The sequence below is a fragment of the Mobula hypostoma genome, chromosome 4 (genome assembly GCF_963921235.1).
Source record: "Mobula hypostoma chromosome 4, sMobHyp1.1, whole genome shotgun sequence".
In the NCBI taxonomy this organism is placed as follows: domain Eukaryota; kingdom Metazoa; phylum Chordata; class Chondrichthyes; order Myliobatiformes; family Myliobatidae; genus Mobula; species Mobula hypostoma.
This window is the reverse complement of record NC_086100.1, coordinates 170,156,342-170,177,181: the sequence shown is the minus strand read 5'-3', so window position 1 is coordinate 170,177,181 and position 20,840 is coordinate 170,156,342. Positions and strand designations below refer to the sequence as shown.

At 43.8% G+C, this 20,840-nt stretch overlaps 1 protein-coding gene and 1 pseudogene across 1 annotated transcript in view; both read right to left on the bottom strand.

The window, feature by feature from the left end:
• Window positions 1-20,840, bottom strand: part of bdh2 (3-hydroxybutyrate dehydrogenase, type 2) — a 94,888-nt gene that overhangs the window by 11,879 nt on the left and 62,169 nt on the right. The gene's annotated exons all lie outside the window — the stretch shown is intronic.
• Window positions 655-4,745, bottom strand: LOC134345049 (AP-1 complex subunit beta-1-like; annotated as a pseudogene).

The window sequence follows — 20,840 nt, the reverse complement described above, 5'->3', positions numbered from 1 at the left end:
TCAACGTGCGGGGAGACTGGGAAAATCAGGCTGGTACTGGACCCCAAGAAAGGGAGTTTGTGGAATGCCTCAGAGATGGATTCTTAGAGCAGCTTGTATTAGAGCCTACCAGGGAGAAGGCAATTCTGGATTTAGTGTTGTGTAATGAGCCAGATTTGATAAGGGAACTTGAGGTAAAGGAACCATTAGGAGGTAGTGACCATAATAAGATAAGTTTTAGTCTACAATTTGAGAGGGAGAAGGGAAAATCGGAAGTGTCACTATTACAGTTGAACAAAGAGGACTATGGACCCATGAGGGAGGAGCTGGCCAAAGTTGACAGGAAAGATACCCTAGCAGGGGTGACAGGTATTTCTGGGAATAATACAGAAGGTGCAGGATCAGTTCATTCCAAAGAGGAAGAAAGATTCTAAGGGGAGTAAGGGGCGACCGTGGATGACAAGGGAAGTCAAGGACAGCATAAAAATAAAAGAGAGCAAGTATAACATAGCAGGGATGAGCGGGAAGCTAGAGGATTGGGAGACTTTTAAGGAGCAACAGAAGATAACTAAAAAGCCAAACAGAGCTTCATTGTACCTAAGTATAATGACAACAAAGATTATTCAATTCAATACATTTTCCTTTATTCCAAGAGAGTCCTCCTACTCAGTTCCTTCAATAACACGTTTGCAGCCCATTTGATTGCCCCTCCACAAATGCACTGGGTGGCTTATGGTACCAATGGGCCAGTATTCCAATATGGCAGATTAATTCATCAAGGAGCATTGGCTCAATAAGATTAGTTTCTTTTGAAATCAGAGGTTTTTCTGCCAATACGACTTCCTTTGCTGCCACTGGATCTGTAGAAAGTAGACGCCAGTATATACAGCCACGGTCTTTCAAGTCAGGGTTGTCCAAATCCTGTGTCGCCAGGCTTAGAACTTGTGTGTCTCAGTCGTTTCTTTTTTAAGAACAGTTTCACAATAGTAGTCAAAAGTTGTACTTGAACCCATGTGCTCTCATCATGAATCCTTCCAGGAAGCTCTCTAACAGCTCATCAGCATTGTCAATTCTTTCTGCATACTCTCCAACTATCCATATCATCGCTGCTTTTGCTTCTGGTTCATCCATTGAGTCCAGATTTTCACAAAGTGTTGCAATAAACCTCTCATATTTGTTTGGGTATTTACGGAAAATGTCCTTTATTACTACAATAGCTTCTTGGATGACATAGTTTACTTTTGTCTGAATGAGGCCAAGTAGCGTACTCATGCAGCGTTCTGCTGATTGCTCAACTTTAATTGCACATCGTCCAATTGCATGCACAGTTTTATGTACAAAGTCAACATTTACTTCAGTGGCATACTCCTTCAATTCTGCCAAAACCTGTGCAATATTGGCTTGAGGAGCCAATCAAATCATAATATCCAGTTTTTCCAGTTTCACTTATATTGGAGCATTGTATTTTATAAAGCAAACCTTCATTTAATGCTTAAGAATCTCAGACCTTTTCTGTATAATGAAGTTGATATTTCAGAGGGCAACATATTGGAATTCTGGTTCTGCAGACAATAGCGTTACCAGTGGGGGAGCCAGTTTCTTCAACAAAGTGCCATAGTAATCCAAGTCCTTTGAAAACATTTCCATGAACTTTATCAGAACCTTTACAGCCAACAGGACAACAGCTGAGCTGGTGTGAGATAAACGTGGCGTCACACGCTCACAGATGCTTTGAGCTTCTCAGTTATCCTTTGGGCTATAATTGGCCAAACAATCAAGGATAAACATATGACCCCATTCAGTATATTCATTTAAGGGTGTTAAAAGCTTGTTCATTATCTGAAAATTGAGGTCTAACAAGTTGCTGTTTGGATGAAATTCTGCAATCTCCAACAGAGCAGCCACAGCATTTGCAACGGCCATTGCATTAGAGTCAGGTATCAGATCCTTCAGAGCAGGAGTGTCAAACTCATTTTAGATCACGGGCCGGATTGGGCAAAATGCAACTTCATGTGGGCTGGATCAGTTGTGCACATGTGAACGCACGCATGCGTGCCCCCATAGCTTTCGTTGCCTCCGCTTTTTTCAACCTGCTCTCATGTGTCTCAGTCTCTGCTATAACTACAAAGTGTTTCACTTCATGAATTTCATTTTTTATGAAGAACATGGCCTAGCAAACATTAACTTACAGTAGTAGGCTACAAGAAAGTTGTGATGAGAGAGAGAAAAAACGTTGCTATTTTGGCTAAGGTTGTTTTGGGAGCCACACCCCTTCCACTAATAAACCATTTGAAATTGATCATTAGCAGAGACAAATGTAGATCTAACGAAACAAATTGTAAATGTAGGCTACACAACTGCACCTCTTGGTGTATAATACAATGAAAATTCCTGAATTCCTGCTCTGGCTTCTCTGTCTGAACGTTCTCTCTGAGTTTCACAACAACACCTGCCTTTGTCCCGACTATGGACGGTGCGCCATCTGTTGCCACGCTGACAGCATGACTCCAGTCAACCCCAGTCTGTCCAAGGCCTCGACGAGGCTGGAGAAAACGTCCTTTGCCGTTGTGTTTGTCATGGGCACCATCCCCACAAACTCCTCAGCGACGGTCAAAGATGCATCAACACCACGAATAAATATTCCCAATTGAGCTACATCAGTCACGTCGGTGCTCTCATCAATTGCAATAGAGAAGGCAATAAATGACTTCACTTTGTCTTTTAGTTGACTGTTCAAATCTCCTGCAAGGTCCCCGATTCTCTCTGCCACAGTATTTCTCGACAAGCTGCTATTACCAAAACCGTCTCTTCTCAGGGCACGCCAGCTCAGCGGCCGTCAGCATGCATGCCCTGATGAATTCCCCCTCTGAGTATGGCTTTGACGTAGCAACTATTTTGTTGGCAATTAATATAGCTGGCCTTGACAGCTCCATCATGAGTCTCTCGACTTTTGGTGAACACTGATTGCTGTTTTCTCAGAGCTGTTTCAAGCTCGTTTACCTTTTGTGTCCTGAGTCGTCCTGTGTACTTGTCATATTTATCTCCATGTGACTTCTCATAGTGTCATTTGATATTGTACTCCTTTGCCACAGCCACTTGTTACGAGCATATCAGATACACAAGTCTGCCATTGACGGAGAATCTCACCTGGTCCCTCAACACCAGCTCCATAGCAAAGAAAGCCCAGCAACGTCTCTACTTTCTGCGAAGGCTGAGAAAAGTCCATCTCCCACCCCCCATCCTCACCACATTCTACAGAGGTTGTATCGAGAGCATCCTGAGCAGCTGCATCACTGCCTGGTTCGGAAATTGCACCATCTCGGATTGCAAGACACTGCAGCGGATAGTGAGGTTAGCTGAGAAGATCATCGCGGTCTCTCTTCCCGCCATTAGAGACATTTACACCACACGCTGCATCCGTAAAGCAAACAGCATTATGAAGGACCCCATGCACCCCTCATACAAACTCTTCTCCCTCCTGCCATCTGGCAAAAGGCACCGAAGCATTCGGGCTCTCACGACCAGATTATGTAACAGCTTCTTCCCCCAAGCCATCAGACTCTTCAATACCCAGAGCCTGGACTGACACCAACCTACTGCCCTCTACTGTGCCTATTGTCTTGTTTATTATTTATTGTAATGCCTGCACTGTTTTGTGCACTTTATGCAGTCCTGGGTAGGTCTGTAGTCTAGTGTAGTTTTGTGTTGTTTTATGTAGTTCAGTGTAGTTTTTGTATTGTTCATGTAGCACCATGGTTCTGAAAAACGTTGTCTCGTTTTTACTGTGTACTGTACCAGCAGTTATGGTCGAAATGACAATAAAATGTGACTTGACTTGACTTGACTTGACCTCACAGAAGAAAAAATGATCTTTCTAATTATCGTTGAATATCCGACCTTTGAAGTCAACTTTTCTTTTCTTGGAAAACATTTTGAACTACAGCAGCAGACAGTCTCAGCCTTGCTACAGGTGTTACTTACCTGAGTACTCTGTGTGTTTATACTGTGTCTGACGACGTAAGTGGGGCCCTAGTGGTCTTCAGTGCAGGGCGGTAGGTGCTTATGCACAGTAGGTGGTTAACAGCCGTCTGTTGTTTTCTAAGTACACACAACAAGCTGCCGGTGCAGCAGGTGGCACAGACTGTGGTGGGAGAGAGAGCGGCTGCCGTACAGATACATAATAAACGGTCGTGATTATACTTTTTTCCCCCCCCAAATCATCCTGTGGGCCCAATTGGACCCCTTCGGGCTGGTAGTTTGACACCCCTGCTTTAGAGTGTTCAGAAATCCCTGATCAGAAGACCAGCTGTGCATTGATGTCATGTAGCTTGGCTGCACAGACAGCAGCAGTTTTTGTACATAAGGGTCTTCATCCTTCAGACATTTTAACAGGGGCTCACACAAATACTTTGTAATTTCATCCACACGGATGCAGCCTATTGTTCTCACGGCCAGCGCTCTGATAAGTGGATTGGGATCTTCACAGTCCTTAACAAAAGTGTTGACAGCCATAATTGTCATACCTGGTTGGCTCTTTGCATAGCTCATTAGATAGAGGTTCACCAGCTTCTTCAGCTCCAAGTTGTCTGTCTGCATACAGTTTACGACATCAGGAAAGAGGGCATGGACATTTTGCTAATGGTCGTTGACGCAATCACTTTCTTTTCTGCACCTTTCCTTTTCTCCTTCTTGTCACTGTTGAGTTCTGCTTTGAGTACGAAGATTTCTCCTTTCTTGGTTGTTGTGAAATATTTAGAATCAGTCATGGTGAGTGTGGTCCTCTCCACCGAAGTCCGAGTTTCCCTCGATCCCAGTTCTTGATCAGGACAAAATCTCCAGGCTCAATTGTGGGGTAGTCACACTATGCCGGCTGCTTTTGGATGATGGGTGCAGTGGAACTGCTGTTTTATAGCAAGTTCTTTACAGACTTCCTCATTTATTTTGGCAACAAAATGCAGCCCATTGTCTGAGCTTATCATTTCTGTAAGTCCATAGCGAGGAATTATTTCTTCTAGCAATATTTTCACAACAGTCATGGCAGTGTTATTAGTTGTAGGAACAGCTTCAATCCATCTGCTAAATACATCTACTATCACTAAGCAATACTTGTAACAATGTACTCTAGGTAATTCTATAAAATCCAGTTGTAAACAAGAAAAAGGCCCACCAGGCAAGGGGGTAGTTCTGGAAACACAAGGCATTCCCTTTCCAGCATTTGTTTTTTTCACAAATTAAGCATGCTTTGGCTCATTTTTCAGCTGCCTGCTGGAGGTCAGGGTGCCACCAAGATTGTAATAAAGTATTAACCATTCCCTCCTTGCCCAAGTGTGTACAATTATGTACAAATTGCTTTCACCACATTGCATCCAGATATAATCGTATGGTCTGACACCAGTAGAGGAGTGGTTATTGGTGAACTCACAGTCCCCTGGGAAGACAACGTCGATGAAGCTCATGAGCGCAAGTTAACTAAATATGCAGAATTAAGATCAGAGTGCAGAGACAGAGGGTGGAAGGTCTCATGCTATCCATTTGAAGTAGGCTGCCGTGGGTTTATTGCGTTCACTTTCCAGAAGTGGCTGTGTGACCTTGGCTTCACTAGAAGAGAGATCAAGTCAACCAGCAGGGCTGCAGCTGAGGCAGCAGAGAAAGGATCAGCATGGGTGTGGACCAAGTATGTCCAGAGGGGCAGGTAGTCAGACAGTGTATACATATCTTGCAAACCCTTCAGTAGTTGCATAGACACCTGAAGAGTAGACTATCTGATTGATGGAAGTGACCAACAACTCTGATAGAGGCAGATGCCAAGTTTTTAAGCTCACCAGTGGGAGATGGTGCTTTAGCACTGCTGGCCCACCACCTCGAGGGAGTCTTGATCATAAGCGGGCCGAAACTCCTGAAGACAGGTGGCAGATCAACTGATGATCCCACTGGTGATAGCACAGGACAGTTAACATCTTAGTCCACGTGTATTTTTTAACTCTAACTGTACATGATCTTTCAAAATAGGTAAGAACACAGAGAGAACACAGACCTGTCCCGCAGGGGTCACCCATAAATTGGTCTGAGGTTCAAGGTGGCAACACATTGGGACCATAGTTTGCGCTCTCCTTCAGGGGTGTCCCCCTAGAATGTACTTACTTCCCCCATATCTGGCATACCTGTCCTTAGATTTTGTCTAATAGGAGCTTGCTGGGTTCCCGAGGGGACTATAAGTATGGGATTCAAGGCTGTCTGTTTAGTTGCTGCATCAACCCGAGCATTACCCTTAAATATCTCATCAGATTCCCCAGTATGGGCTGCACATTTAATAATAGCGAAAATTCAAGGTAGCTGTAGAGCGGTGAGTAAGTTGTTTACAAAGGTAGCATTACTAATGGGGTGGCCAGAGGCAGTCAGGAAACCCCAAAGTTCTGTAGTCAGTGCATAACGGGAGTCTGTGTAAAAGTTCGCACTTTAGTCTGTTGCTAGGATACAGGCACGAGTCAGAGCCAGCAGCTCAGCCTTCTGGATGGAGACAGCTGTTTCAAAAGAGACTTGCTCAATTACTTCAATGTCCGTCATTATGACATAGCCAGAACATCGTTTCCTTGCTGGATCCACAAAAGAGCTTCCATCCTCATAAAACGTTGCCTCGGGCTTGAGGGGGTATTGCAGAAGGGATAGGAGAGTCTGTCCTTCTTTCACGGTGATCTGGACAGGGGGGCAGTTGGTGCGGCTGACTTCATGATCTGAAATTGCCCAGAGATGTGGTCTTACCAGATGTCCCGTCTTCACCTCCGACTCCTTCCAGTATTGGAGTTGGCCCGCGGCCAAGTCTTGCCATTCTCCCTCAGTGCTGGAGGCTTGTTTCTTCTGTGTGTAGGCAAGGAACCCTAGGCTCTTTGGCTTGAACCTAGGGCAAAACCTAACGGTGGTATGGGGAACCGCCAGTCCTGTCTGTCGCCAAAGGAAATCTGTTACTTCAGTCAGTAATGCACTGTCCTCACTTTCTATAAACTCTCCAATCACCGTGACTGGGAACTTCTGCCCTCAAAAGGTGCATAATATTGACTTTCCTCAGTGGAGCACCTCGAGGGATCATAGCACAGAATGACATAAGGGTCTGCCTCCGGCAGAGGGAGTTCAGACGAAGTCGAGTCCAGATTAAGTGCCCACCACTTGGGCGGGGGGGGGGGTCGGTAACTGGGAAAGCTGATGGTTGTTTGCTAGTCCCAGGGTGACACCCTTGTCCGTGCAAGGAATCTCGACTTTCAACGGACAGAGCAAGTCTCACTCTGCTAGATTACATCCCAGACTGGTGATGGCTGTAAATGAAACCTCGCACTGGGTCCCAATAATATGTTAAAGTTCGTTGCATTCAATTTTTATCATTGTCAGGCCAATCCATGTTATTAGTTTTAATCATGTTGGCTAACTTAATTGGTAAGCATTGGAGCAGTAAGGCATTAAACTGGGGGGACGGATTCCCATTATTAGAGGCTTGGTCTCCTGCGAAAGTGCAGTAGCAGGCCACAAATCACTCCCGATAGTCTGGTCCCTATTCCCCAGACTTAGGTTTGCAGTCAAGTACTTTGGTGATACTTACAGGTTGTTGGACAGCTCTCTCCAAGGCTTGAATAATCTGGTCTGTCTGTTCATTCTTATTATGGATTCCCACCTGTAACGCCTGATAGGTTTGGTATCTTAATTCTGCCTTCCATTTCTGCCCCTCATCAGCTGAGAGAATCATGCAGCAGAGACCAAATAAATCTTGCGGGGTGGCATTATACATTTGTACAGTACTGCGGACATACTGAGCAAACTGTGCTGGTTTTTCTTTTCTATTGGGGGCCTGATTTATGATCACTATCATTTCTTGAGGCTTCCAGGGTGCATGGTTTTATTGAATTCTTTCCCCTGTCTCGGAATAATCCTCAGTATTCCCTTCCTGGCTCTCAGGGTACAGGGAGCCTCCCCTTCCCTGCCGCCGCTGTTTTACCCGAGCGACCACCGTATCTGAGTACTGGGAGGATTGGGTTTCGGGAGCACTGGATGCACTCGGCCCCTGGTAAGGTGGGGGATACGGTGGGTGCCCAATCCTCATCGCGGTCACTGTCCGTAAACAGGGCTGGTATGCCAGACATGGGTTCAGGATCCCGTATTGGCCCTAGATCTCACGCGCGGCACAGCCGATTTAAACCTTCCTGTCTGTCCATATCTGCCTTTGTCTGCGTTCTTTGTTTCTCTCGTTCTCGTTCTCTTCTCCCATCTACCTATTCGCACTCCACCTTTAATGTTTCCCAACTCTTGGGAGTGCACGTCACCTGTACACACCTCTATTCCTCTATCACATGCATTGTTCCTCCAACTGGCCAGTAAAGTATTATTCCATTTGGTATCAGTTTTACCTTTCCATTCTTTGATTAATAATTTCCACTTTTATTTTACCGCAATTCTTTTCCCAAATTAAATTTACGGCTTGTTCACAAGAGGTTATATCGCAAGTTCCCCCGGTGGCCACACACTGTTTCCCAGTTTCTTTGTTAGCACTATACTTAATATCCGGATAGACTGCAGGGGAGTCTATTCCAGAGAGAGTTCTACCACGTCTTCATAGACTTCAAGAAGGCATTTGACAGAGTCTGGCATGATGCCTTATGGGCCACCATGAAGAAATTCAACATGGGGCAGAAGCTGATTCATACAATCCATCAGCTTTACGCCAAGGCAACCAGTGCAGTACTCACTCAGGGCACCATCAGGGAGAGGTTCCATACCTCTGTAGGAGTCCGTCAGGGCTGCCTCCTCTCCCCCACTCTCTTCAACGTCTTCCTAGAACGGATCATGAGTGTTGCCCTTGAAGATCATTTGGGCACAGTCAGCATCGGAGAGAGGAACATCACAAACCTAAGATTTGCTGACGACATTGATGGACTTGCAGGAACAGAGAACAAACTGGTCAACCTATTCAGCCATCTTGACAGAGCCTCCACAACGTTTGGAATGGAAATAAGTGGCAAGAAAACCAAGCTCATGGCAAATGCCAACGGTGCCATTACAACAGACATCTAAGTCCATGGTCAGAGATTTGAGATAGTGCAGCAGTTCAAATACCTAGGGGTAATCATCAGTGATGAAGGATCAAGACCAGAAGTCCTGGCAAGAATCGCACAGACAATGACTGCACTATCCAAACCCAAAGACAATATGGAGGGACAGCAACATCACCTTGAAGTACAAGATCAGACTCCTGCGTGCATTAGTATTCTCCATCTTCCTGTACGCATGCGAGACATGGACTCTCACAGCAGAGCTACAGAGGAAGATACAGGCATTGGAAATGAGATGCTTTCGCAACATCTTGGGCATCTCATACTTGGACCACATCACAAACCAGCAGGTCCGCAAGACCATCCAGCACCACATTGGCCCCCATAAAGATCTCACAATGGTGAAGAAAAGAAAGCTGAGATGGTACGGCCACGTAACAAGATCTTGCAAAGACCGTTCTACAAGGAACTGTGGAGGGGAAAAGAAGGAGAGGCAGACAGAGGAAAAGATGGACAGACAACATTAAAGAATGGACAAGGAAAACATTTGCGGTGACCCAGGCTCTGGCACACAACCGCGACAGATGGAACAGACTGGTGCAAAGTTTGTCATGATGGTGCCCCAACGACTCCACCAGGAGTTAAAGGTACAAGGCAAGGCAAGGCAAGAGTTCCTTTCCCCTCTGTTCGGCCAAATGCCTGTCCCATCCTGTGCTGGTCAATTTACCAGGTCAACCGCCTATAACCCAATTAATTACTTCAATTTACCAGGCCACTGCCACTGGCCCACCGGGCCAACTAGAATAGACCAGGTTGGTTACCCCCTTATCTAATTACTGGGTTGATGCCCCCACACATAGACCTTCTCCTTGCCCGTTGCCCAATTAGTTAAATCGACTCAATTATACAGCTTAATCGACCAGGCCAAAGACCTGTTGTCCAATTCTTCAGCACCCGCAGACTTTAGTACTCACAAAAACAACAGCTAGCCATATTTTCCGTTAATACTCACAAAAACAACTCTCACATACCCTGGAAGGGGGTCCCCTTCCCTCCTTTATCCTGAACTTGTCACATTTTGATCATCATCATCAAATTTCAACTGGCAATATTTTTGCTGCCAAGGTGAGAAATTTACCAGACTGCCAGTCTCGTATCCTTAACATCAAATTTAAACCAGCCATATTTTGAGGCATGCACAACCCTTTACCGAACTCGTTGGGCAGCGGCGACCACTTCTCCCGACTGGAGCTCGTAATCCTGTTTCGAGCGTAATACAGAATAGCCAATGTCACCCGCAGCAACCTCACAAAAACAACTGCTTACCTCATTCTCCTGGTCCGGGTGGTTCGTTGGATCCTATCAAGGTACATGTTTCAATGGGCGAGGGGCAGAATGCCTGACCGGACACAAGGAGTGGCCAGAGGTAAAACACCTCGGGGCACTCTACCACTCAGTTGTGTTCGATTCAAACCCTCGGTCGCTTACTCAGCCCAGAGAAACGTTCCCTTCGCTGGGATCCAAGTCATGGCACCAAATATAAACTTAAACTCGTCGGACCAATAATCACACCACACAGTTCTTTTCTTTATCCTTTTCACCAGCTTATTTGTTCGAGCTCAGCCTTCGAGAAACTCGGAGCCGAACGTCAAAGAGACAGAATTTCTCTCTCTCTCTGGCAGCTCATGATGAGCTCTGTGTTACGCTCACAAACATGGCAATTTATAAAACGGAAGAGACAAAGAGCACTCAGTTTCAACAGGTATTCCCGCCAAGTCAGTTAGACCAAAACCTAATTACTTAGGTAAGAGAGTCCACTAAATCAAGGTTTTAATTACAGACAGATACTTGCCTTATCAGTGTGTTCTCTCTAAACAAACGAGGGAACTTAGATCAGTGATGTGAAATCATAAGGCATGATGTATGAGACCTGTGTGAATTCAGCCCCCATGTCATTCCCAAAGGAACAGCTGCCTAAGTTGTTAATCTTGTTACATGCTCAAGGATTTCTGTTTTTTTTGTGTGAGAATGATGTGATGGTCTTTTGGAGGTCACCTGATGTGATTTTCCCGCCGATGTGAGGTCACGTGATGACATGTGCCCCCGTGACTATATAAGGGTCGACTCAGGTGACGCAGTAGATTTTTGAGTTTGTAGATTTCCAGGTAGAACGTGTTGTGCCTCCGTTTCTGTTGCGTGTTTGTTTTTGTGACACAGTTTCATTTTTAAAACGGAAGGAGGGTTCTCTTACAAGATATTGCATTTGGACTGGAAATTTGTGGCTGGAAGTGCCAATTTACTCAATTCCGATAGTTTTGAAGGGAGAGTGAAGAATTCATCGAAGTGAAGGATCGAGAGAAGTCGGCATTGTTTGGCAGTTTAATAAAGAATCGACCTTATTGAATCTTCGTTGGAGAGAACCTGCATCGAGATAACTCTTGTAAAAGCGCAATGAGTTCATGCACAAAGGCTCTCTCTCTCTAAAAGGAATTTAAGGTCAGTTGATTTAAACTGTTTATTTTTCGGCATCGGGAATCCTGTGGACAGAATCGGCAGTAAAGGTGCCTCTGTGAAGAAATCTTTCTCCAGAGAAGTCTCTCCCAATTGAATGCGTAAAACTGTTGGACTTTTGAAGTTGTCGCTTTAAGAGCTATATCTGACTGTATCGCTTTAAGAACTGTTTTCGCATTTAACGCCTTAAGGACCAGAGCCGAGTGGAGTTGATGAATGGCTGCATACCTGTTTAACCTCTAGTTAAAGTTTTCCTTTGTGTTTTTTTTTCCCTTATCGCTTATATGTGTTTAATAAATGTTTGGTTGTTTTCATAAAACCTGTCTCGATTAATATTCATTGTTGCCGGTTACGTAACAATCTAAACAAGTTGAAGGCAAATTCCTTAGCCAAGGACAGACTCTGCACACTTTCACAGAACAGAACACACACAAGCTGGCACTTAATTTTAACCCATTATTTACAAGAGTCCAAGAATCATTTCTTACATCCCCCAATATCCTTAAAACTTCATCAGGCTGAATGGCCTAATTCTACTCTTATGTCTTATGGTCTTGATCGAGGCACGACTGTGCAAGTGCATGGACGTCAGCGAGTTAGACCGGGGGGAAGTATTTAAAAAGAAGACAGCTTTATAGAGCAGGTGTTAAAAGTAGAGGGAGTCAGAGTAGGAAGGCTATGGCAATAACGGGTCGAGGCGACGTAAGTTACTTGTGTAGAATAGAAATAGGAAGCATTACTATGAGGTCAGTGCTCTGTACTGGGTGTCAGATGTGGGAAGTCCAGGAGACTCCCAACCTCCCAGGCCATATCTGCGCCAGGTGCGTTGAGCTGCAGCTCCTTAGTGACTGCGTTAGGGAACTGGAGATGCGACTCGATGACCTTCGTCTGGTCAGGGAGAGTGAGGAGGTGACAGAGAGGAGCTATAGGCAAGTAGTCACACCGGGGTCTCAGGAGACAGGTAAGTGGGTAACAGTCAGGAGAGGGAAGGGCAAGAGTCAAGTACTAGAGAGCACCCCAGTGGCTGTTCCCCTTAACAATAAGTACCCCTGCCTGAGTACTGTTGGGGGGGGGGACAGCCTACCTGGGGGAAGCAACACTGGCCGCGCCTCCAGCACAGAGTCTGGCCCTGTGGCTCAGAAGAGTAGGGAAAGGAAGAGGATGGCAGCAGTGATAGGGGACTCTATAGTTACGGGGTCAAGACAGGCGATTCTGTGGACGCAGAAAGAAACACGGATGGTAGTTTGCCTCCCACGTGCCAGGGTCCGGGATGTTTCTGATCATGTCCATGATATCCTGAAGTGGGAAGGTGAACATCCAGAGGTCGTGGTACATATTGGTACCAACGACATAGGTAGGAAAAGGGAGGAGGTCCTGAAAATAGACTACAGCAAGTTAGGAAAAAAGCTGAGAAACACGACCTCAAAGGTAGTAATCTCGGATTACTGCCTGTGCCACACGACAGTGAGTATAGGAATAGAATGAGGTGGAGGATAAATGCGTCGCTGAGGGATAGGAGCAGGGGGCAAGGATTCAGATTTCTGGATCATTGGGACCTCTTTTGGTGTAGGCGTGACCTGTACAAAAAGGACGTGTTGCACTTGAATCAGAAGGGGAGCAATATCCTGGTGGGTAGGTTTGCTAAGGTTATTGGGGAGAGTTTAAACTAGAATTGCTGGGGGCTAGGAACCAAACTGAAGAGACGGAGGAAGGGGTGGTTAGCTCACAAATAGAGGAAGCTTGTAGGCAGTGTGAGAGGGAGGTGATAGAGAAGGGATGCGCTCAAACCGATGGTTTGAGGTGCGTCTATTTTAATACAAGAAGCATTATGAACAAAGCGGATGAGCTTAGAGCATGGATCAGTACTTGGAGCTAGGATATTGTGGCCATTACAGAGACCTGGATGGCTCAGGGACAGGAATGGTTAATTAGAGTGCCGGGCTTTAGATGTTTCAGAAAGGATAGGGAGGGAGGCAAAAGAGGTGGGGGCGTGGCACTGCTGATCAGATAGTGTCACGGTTGCAGAAAAGGTGGAAATCATGGAGAGATTATCTACTGAGTCTCTGTGGATGGAAGTTAGAAACAGGAAGGGGTCAATAACTCTACTGGGTGTTTTTTATAGAACACCCAATAGTAACAGAGACATCGAGGAGCAGATAGGGTCACAGATTCTGGAATGGTGAAGTAATAACAGGGTTGTCTTGATGGGGGATTTTAATTTCCCCATTAATGACTGGCATCTCCCTAGAACAAGGGGTTTAGATGGGGTGGCGTTTGTTAGGTGTGTTCAGGAAGCTTTCCTGACACAACATGCAGATAAGCCATAAGAGGAGAGGCTGTACTTGATCTGGTATTGGGAAATTAACCTGGTCAGGTTTCTCAGTGGGAGAGCATTTTGGAGATAGTGATTACAATTCTGTCTCCTTTACCATAGCATTGGAGAGGGACAGGAACAGACAAGTTAGGAAATCGTTTAATTGCATTAAGGGGAAATACGAAGCTATCAGGCAGGAACTTGGAAGCATAAATTGGGAACAGATCTTCTCAGGGAAATGTACCCAGAAAAGTGGCAAGTGTTCATGGGATATGTGCATGCTGTTCTGCACAGGTACGATCCAATGAGACAGGGAAAGGATAGTAGGGCAGAGGAACCATGGTGTACAAAGGCAGTTGAAAATCTAGTCAAGAAGAAAAGAAAAGCTTACGAAAGGTTCAAAAAACTAGTTAATGATAGAGATCTAGAAAATTATAAGGCTAGCATGAAGGAGCTTAAGAATGAAATTAGGAGAGCCAGAAGGGGCCATGAGAAGGTTTTGGGGAGTAGGATTAAGGAAAACCCCAAGGCATTCTACAAGTATGCGAAAAACAAGAAGATAAGACGTGAGAGAATAGGACCAATCAAGTGTGACAATGGAAAAGTGTGTATGGACCCAGAGGAAATAGCGGAGGTATTTAACGAATACTTTGCTTCAGTATTCACTACAGAAAGGTACCTTGGCAATTGTAGGGATGACTTACAGCGGATTGAAAAGCTTGAGCATATAGACATTAAGAAAGAGGATGTGCTGGAGTTTTGGAAAGCATCAAGTTGGATAAGTCACCAGGACTGGATGATATACCCCAGGCTACTGTGGGAGGCAAGGGAGGAGATTGCTGAGCCTCTGGCAATGATCTTTGCATCATCAATCAGGATGGGAGAGGTTCCAGAGGTTTGGAGGGTTGCAGATGTTATTCCCTTGTTCAAAAAAGGGGGTAGAGATAGCCCAGGAAAGTATAGATCAGTGAGTCTTACTTCATTAGTTGGAAAGTTGATGGAGAAGATCCTGAGAGGCAGAATTTATGAACATTTGGAGACACATAATGTGAGTAGGAATAGACAACATGGCTTTGACAAAGGCAGGCTGTGCCTTATGAGCCATTGAATTTTTTGAGGATGTGACTAAACACACAGAGGAAGGTAGAGCAGTAGATGTAATGTATATGGCTTTCAGCAAGGCATATGATAAGGTACTCCATGCAAGGCTTATTGAGAAAGTAAGGAGGCATGGGATCCAAGGGGACATTGCTTTGTGGATCCAGAACTGGCTTGCAAACAGAAGGCAAAGAGTGGTTGCAGACGGGTCATATTTTGCATGGAGGTCGGTCACTAGTGGCGTGCCTCAGAGAACTATTCTGGGACCCCTTCTCTTTGTGATTTTTATAAATGACCTGGATGAGGAAGTGGAGGGATGGGTTAGTAAACTTGCTGATGACACGAAGGTTGAGGGGGTTAAGGGTGTTGCGGATAGTGTGGAGGGCTATCAGAGGTTACAGCATGATATCGATTCGATGCATAACTGGGCTGAGAAGTGGCCGATGGAGTTCAACCCAGATAAGTGTGAGGTGGTTCATTCTGGTAGGTCAAATATGACAGCAGAATATAGTATTGATGGTAAGACTTTTGGCAGTGTGGAGGATCAGAGGGATCTTGGGGTCTGAGTCCATAGGACATTCAAAGCTGTTGCGCAGGTTGACTGTATGGTAAAGAAGGCATACGGTGTGTTGGCCTTCATCAACCGTGGGATTGAGTTTAAGAGCCGAGAGGTAATGTTGTAGCTACATAGGATCCTGGTCAGACCTCATTTGGAGTCCTGTGCTCAGTTCTGGTCATCTCACTGCAGGAAGGATGTGGAAACTAGAACCCGAGCTGGGCAGCTTATCTGAGATCGGGACAGGCTCACTATGGCAGTTTTAGTGAATTCTGGGGGGGGGGGGTCTGTGTCGAGTAATGTAATTGGTGGAAATGTACATAATTCACAACCACTGACACTGAGTTGGGGTTCACTTTAAGAGGCTGATTTGACGTGACTACATATTACATGAAGCTCTGTTACCTCGTTTTTTGTGGTCAGTGTTTGGAGTACAATAAATGAGTTGTTACAGTTTTTCTTAAACATAAAATGCCTCATGTTGTTTTACTTGTGAAAACTTACAGGAGAGTCTAAGACCAAAAGACACAGTTTCAGAATAGAGTGGTGTTGTTTTAGAACAGAGATGAGGAGGAATTTCTTTAGCCAGAGTGGTGATCTGAGGAGTTTGTTGCCACAGGTGGCTGTGGAGGCCAAGTCATTGGGTACATTTAAGACAAAACTTAATAGATTCTTGATTAGTCAGGGCATGAGTGGATACGGGGAGAAGGCAGGAGATTGTGGCTGAGAGGGAAAATGGATCAGCCATGATGAAATGGTGGAGCAGACTCGATGGGCCAAATGGCCCAATTCTACTCCTGTATCTTATGGTATCGACAATCATCTTGAATGTGACTGTGAAAATGAATACTTGGAGAATGCATTGATCAAAAGCATTGTATGAAAGCAATCCATTATCTGAACAAGGTGTCTGTGTTGATTGTGTTCATTTATAGGCAATCAAAAGGTTATGGCAGTGTACTCCGGATGAATTCCTCTGTTGATAACTACCAATAATTAATGCACAGTTTTGTAGCCCTGTGGGAGTATTGACTGTGCTCTAATTTGTTTTGTTTTTCATTTATATACATAAATTGTAACTCTGTTAAATGGCAGTTTGTGATTTTATACCTTTTCAGCCATTTCCATGAAACTGACTAACTGGGGCAGCCACGTAGTTGGGCCAAAATGTACTGGTCCTGATGTGTTCCAATTAACTGGGTTCTACAGTATTTAAGAAGGATGTAGATGACAGGTGTTTAGAAGGAAATGGGCAGTGTTGAGAAATGAGATTATCTTGAATATATATCCTGGTCGGCATGGACAAGTATTAATCAAAGGGCTTTTTTCAAGCTGCGGTGGACTCTGAGCACATCCGCCCCACTATCTGTAGTATCTACAGGAAACTGCCTCAAGAAAGCAATATGCAGTGCCTATAAAAAGTATTCACCCCCCCCACCCCTGGAAGTTTTCATGTTTTATTGTTTTACAACATTGAATCACAGTGGATTTAATTTGGCTTTTTTGACACTGATCAACAGAAAAAGACTCGTTCGTGTCAAAGTGAAACCTCCTTTAATATGACACACCAAATCATCACTGGTGCAGCCAGTTGGTCTTAGAAGTCACATAATTAGTTAAATGGAGATCACCTGTGTGCAGTCAAGGTGTTTCAATTGATTGTAGTAAAATACACCTGTAGCTGGAAGATCCAACTGCTTGTGAGTCAGTATCCTGGCAAAAACTACACCATGAATGCAAAAGAACAATCCAAGCAACTCCACAAAAAAGTTATTGAAAAGCACAAGTCAGGAGATGGATACAAGAAAATTTCCAAGTTATTTAATATCCCTTGGAGTATAGTTAAGTCAATCATCAAAAAATGGAAAGAATATGGCACATATGTAAATCAGGCTATCCTCCAAACCGAGTGACAGTGCGAGAAGGGGACTAGTGAGGGAGGTCACTAAGAGACCTATAACAACTCTAGAGGAGTTACAAGCTTCAGTGGTGGCTGGGGCCAGGCATTTTGGCCAGGAGGAGTTGGTTGATTGAGTGGGTGGGAACTTTGGCATCAAGAAACCTAGTAGTTTTGAAAGGGTTAATTTGTAGCCTATGGCTGCAAAAGGGAGGGGGGGTGGTTGAGATTGAAGGGGGAGGGTGGGAGACTGTGGAATACTCCAGAAGTAAAGGTAGCCAAAAAAGGGGTGCATCAAGTGAAAGACCTGAAGTAATGGGGGACAACAAATTGAGGAAAATGGGTGAATTGGAGGAATTTATAGTTCTGTATAAAATTAAAGGTCAGAAGGAAGGAGAAGGAGGATTTAGGGCCCTTAATCCTTTGAAAGTGGCAGCAGCATTAGAGAACCAAATAGGTAAAGGATTCCAGGCCAAGATTTTGTCTAATGGATTGCTGAAAATTTGTTGCAAAGATATTGACCAATATAACAATGCTAAAATGGTGGGAAAATTGGTTGTGAAAATGGAGTATATTACTCTGAAAGAAAGCAAAGGAGTTAAGGGGGTAGTGTATGGTATTTGGTCTGGCATAACTGAAAAGGAAATTTTGGACAATATTAAAGGTGGTCAAGTGATTGAAGCCAAATGATTAAAATCGAGAGAAGGTGGTAATTGGGTTACCTGTTCTTCTGGTTTTTGCAGGTGATGTTCTTCCAACTAGAGTCTATCTTGGGTGCACATCTTATCAAGTTAGAGAATACATTAGGCCTCCCTTACACTGTTATAATTGCCAGAGATTTGGACATGTTGCTGGTTCATGTCGAGGTAAAAGAAGATGTATGAAATGTGGAGAGGAACATGATATTAAAGCATGTAAGGCAGTGGTGCCTAAATGCAGTAACTGTGGAGGGGACCATATAGCGGCGTTCAGAGGATGTGAATATTTTAGTAAGGCAAAGCAGATTCGGGATGTTAGTATCCATGGGGAGTCAGTTCATTCTGAGTTCTCCAACTATGGTTCCTTCAGGCATGTTATTGATGACTAATGAGTCTTTTTTGGCGTTTGTTGCTGATGTACTGGTCGGGGCTAAAACTACAGCCAAGAGGTCGGATATGATAAAAGTAGTTGTTGGAGCTGCAGAGAGATTCCTTGATATAAAACAGATTTCACCGGAAAAATTACATGAGTATATGACAGACAAACAATCACTGAATACTTCCCAGTTGTCAGGATCAGAGAGTACGGAGGAGCTTTATATGGATGAAGAGGCCAATAATTAGTATTTGGATGTTTTTAATATTACAATGGAATGCAAGAAGTTTATCTGCAAATGGTCAAAAATTAAAAAGATTTGTTGGAACTTTTAAAGACAAGCCTGATTTGATCTGTATACAGGAGACATGGTTAAAGCCTCATTTAGATTTTGTGATCCCTGGATATGATAGTTTGAGAGCTGAAGAACAGGTAAATCTGGTGGAGGGTGTGCAACTTTCATAAAAGCAGGACTCCAGTTTAGAAGACTTGATTTTAAATCTAACCTTGAAATTGTGGCTGTGGCGGTTTGGAGCTCTCGTGGTCAAATAACTTTGATTAACTTTTATAATCCAGGTAATATGATGTTATCAGATTTGGATGAAATTATGAATAAGGTAAGATCCCCAGTAATCTGGGTTGGAGATTTCAATGCCCATAATCCTATATGGGGTGGTGAAAGTAAAGATAGTAATGGAGTGGTAATAGAGGAGTTTCTAGATAAATACAACGTGGTACTGCTAAATGACAGCAGGCCTACAAGATTTAATATTGTAAAGAATACTTGTAGTCACTTAGACTTATCTATCACTTCCTCAAATTTAGCTAAGGATGGGGAATGGGATGTTATGGACAGATACACACTAGGAAGTAATCACTATCCCATATTATGTACATTTGGTAGAAATTTGATAGTAGAAGTTGAGGAGAGGTCTGCTAGGTATAATTTTTCTTTGGCCCATTGGGATGAGTACCAGGAGAAACCTGTGGATATAATAGAAGAGATTAATAGTGAGGGCTCCATAGATGATTGGAATGAATCCCTCTGTTCTATAATTCATAAAGTTGCTCAGTTGACTATTCCGCTATGGAATGTACTTAAGGCTCAAGCATTAGTTCCGTGGTGGAATAAAAATTGTGATATAGCAGTAAGAAACAGAAATAGAGCTTACAGGAAATTAAGAAAGTACCCAGTATTAGATAATGTTATGGAGTATAAAAAGGAAAGAGCAGTAGCAAGGAGAGTAATTAAAAATGCAAAGAGGGATAGTTGGAGAGATATATAGGAAACCATGTATCCCAGCTTTGCTGGAAGGAGATATTGAAGCTGTAACCAATAAGGAAAAGACTGATATATTTGTAGAGGTGTTCCAAGCATTACACAGTTCTGGAGAGTTAGGTGATCTGAGAAAGGAAATTACGTTAAAGGAAAGTTGTAAAGTTGGAAATTGGACAGGAGTTTGGATGATAATAGCTCCATAAATTTGTTTTTCTCCCTTCAGGAATTGCAGGAAGGTGTCCAATCAGGTTCAAACACTTTTCCTGGTAGGGATGGACTGTGTTATGAATTGCTTAAGCATTTAGATGACTCTGTAATTATAGAAATTCTAGCATTGTTTAATTCAGTGTGGAAAGAAGGAAAATTACCAGTAGAATAGAAGCATGCGGTGGTAGTTCCAGTTTTAAAGCCAGGTAAGGATGCATCTAGTCCTAGTTCGCATCGGCCTTTAGCTTTAACATCAGTGCTTTGTAAAACTATGGAACGCATGGTCACCAACAGACTTGTTTATTTTTTTGGAGAATAAGGGACGTTTTGCTGCCTATCAAAATGGTTTTAGAACTGGAAGATCAACAATGGAATCTGTTGCCCTTTTAGATCATGATATTAAAAAAGCATTTCAAAATAGAGAAGTAATGGTAAGTGTATTCCTAGATATTGAAAGAGCATATGACTCACTGTGGAAGGATGGCTTATTAATTAAACTCTATGATGCGGGAATTAGAGGTAGAATGTTTAATTGGATCAAAGATTTCCTTAAGGAAAGGTCAATTCAAGTAAGAATAGGCAGAACAAGCTCCAAGTCAGTTAAAATAAGTAATGGTCCCCCTCAAGGAAGTGTCATTAGTCCAGTTCTTTTTAATGTCATGATAAATGATAACTTTGATCAGGTAGGGACAGGATTTGGCAAATCATTGTTTGCAGATGATGGTGCAATCTGGAAAAGAGGAAGAAACATCAAGCAGATATTAAGGCAGGTACAAAAGGCTTTAAGATCAGTTGAAAACTGGGCTAATAAATGGGGTTTCAGGATTTCTGCTTCTAAGTCCAAATATATGATTTTTGGCTTTAGAAGAAAGATTCCTGATTGTGAATTGTGT